The sequence below is a fragment of the Trichechus manatus genome, unplaced genomic scaffold (assembly GCF_000243295.1).
Source record: "Trichechus manatus latirostris isolate Lorelei unplaced genomic scaffold, TriManLat1.0 scaffold00005, whole genome shotgun sequence".
Taxonomy (NCBI): domain Eukaryota; kingdom Metazoa; phylum Chordata; class Mammalia; order Sirenia; family Trichechidae; genus Trichechus; species Trichechus manatus.
The window spans coordinates 15545021-15547539 of NW_004443941.1; positions in this window are offsets into that span (position 1 = coordinate 15545021).

Consider the following 2519-nt stretch of genomic DNA (forward strand, 5'->3'; position numbering starts at 1 on the left):
CATACATTAAAATTCTCTTGTTCCGATGTATGGTTCTAAGAGTTTTACACATGCATAGATTCCTATACCCACCACCACAAACAAGACACAGAGCAATTCCAACACCCCAAAGAACTCCCTGTGCTGTCCTTTTATGTTCAGACCGTCTCCCTTCCCCAGCCCCTGCTAACCAATGATTTGTTGTCTGTTGCTATTATTTTTGCCGTTCTCAGAATGTCATATAAATGAAATTATACAGAATGTACCTCTTGATACTGTCTTCTTCTACTCAACATAATGTCATTGAGATCCAGCGATGTTGTTGCTTCGATCAAGTTTGTTAACTTTTATTGCTGAGTAGTTTTCCATTGAATGGCCGTACCTTTTCTTTTTTTTTTTAAATTTCATACCCCTGTTGAAGGACATTTGGGTTCTTTCCAGTTTTTCACAATTGCGGATAATGCTGCTATGACGTTTTTGTGCAGATTTTTGTGTGAATGTAGATTTCTAAATCACTTCTTTTTGATAAATATTCAGAATTGGTATTGCTGGGTCATGTAGTAAGTATATGTGAAATCTCAATTTTAACTCTCCTCTCCTCTGACAACTCTTCCCTATCCTCATGGTTCCTTTCCTCTTATACCTCACTCTGACATTTGTTAACCTCATTGGGACCTGAAGTTCACTGAGCCCACCATTTTTTCATTGGACATCAACCTCTTCATTTTTTTCTTTCCTTCTCACATAGCTTAGTTTGCAGGTCCATAATAATAATCACTGTCTTGAAAGCATTCCTAATTCCCTCTAACAAATCCTCGGGGCTGAACCCCAATCTGGTAAACTCAACTGTCCACCCATTCAAATAGAAAAATGTGGTTGGAGAAAAACCCACAACAGTGCCAATGGCCAATTTATGACCATATGTCTTATTTGAGCATCCAACACTGGCCATCAATCAACCTTCTAAAATGACTATGTACTTTATACTTCTCCCTTTTCAAGCATCTGACAGCCCCTCCTTTTTTCTCAGCTGATGGTCTTGTCTTATATATTACTGAGCAAATAGAAGCAATCAGATTGGAAGTTGCTCATCGTCTTCCACCACCAATTCCACCATCCTGACTGCATCTGTACTGCACTCTCCGTCTTCCCTCCTTTAAAACACTGGCCTGTCTATGCTCCTATCCACGGCCAACCCATCCATTGTGCGTTGGATTCCATCCTTGCCCATCCCAAATATTCATTGACTTTACTGTGCAATTATCCCTTCCCTTTCCTGCCTTCATCAAGTTTTTTTCATTGTGCTTTAGATGAAGGCCTACAGAGCAAGTTTCTCACTAAACAATTAACATACATACTGTTTTGTAACATTGGTTGCCAACCCCTCAACATGTTAACACTCTCCCCTTCTCGACCTTGGGTTCCACATTTCCATTTGTCCAGCTTTCCTGTCCCCTCCTGCCTTCTCATCCTTGCCTCTGGGCTAGTGTGCCCATTTAGTCTTGTATACATGGTTGAGCTACATGTATTATTGTTTGTTTTATGGGCCTGTCTAATCTTTGGCTGAAAGGTGAACCTCAGGAGTGACTTTAGTACTAAGTTAAAAGGGTGTCCGGGGACCATACTCTCGGGGTTTCTCCAGCCTCTGTCAGATCAGTAAGTCTGGTCTTTTTTTGTAAGTTAGAATTTTGTTCTACATTTTTCTCCAGCTCTGTCCAGGATCCTCTATCGTGATCCCTGTTAGAGCAGTCAGTCACCATCTAGCTGTGCTGGACTTAGTCCAGGGGAAGCTGTGGTACTTGTGGTCCTTTGGACTAATCTTTCCCTTGTGTCTTTGGTTTTCTTCTTTCTCCCTTGCTCCAGACAGGGTGGGACCAATGGAGTATCTTAGATGGCTGCTTTCAAGCTTTTAAGACCCCGGATGCTACTCACTAAAGTAGGATGTAGAACATTTTCTTTATAAACTATTTTATGCCAGTTGAGCTAGATGTCCCTGAAACCATGGTCTCCAGCCCTCAGCCCAGTAATTCGATCCCTCAGGGAGTTTGGATATGTCTATGAAGCTTCCATGACTTTGCCTTGGTCAAATTGTGCTGACTTCCCCAGTATTGTGTACTGTCTTACCCTTCATCAAAGGTACCACTTATCTATTGTTTTTCTCTCCTCAGTCCCCATCCCTCATAACCATCAAAGAATATTTCTTTCTTTTCATGAGTTTTTATAATAGTGGTCATACACTATTTGTCCTTTTGTGATTGACTTATTTCACTCAGCATAATGCCCTCTAGATTCATCCATCTTGTTTCGCAGATTCATCGTTGTTCTTTATTGTTGCATAGTATTCCATTGTGTGTATGTACTATAGTTTATTTATCCATTCATCTGTTGAAGGGCACTTAGGCTATTTCCATCTTTTTGCTATTGTGAATAGTGCTGCAATGAACATGGGTGTGCATATGTCTATTCATGTGACGGCTCTTATTTCTCTAGGATATATTCCTAGGAGTGGGATTGCTGGATCATATGGTATTTCTATTTCT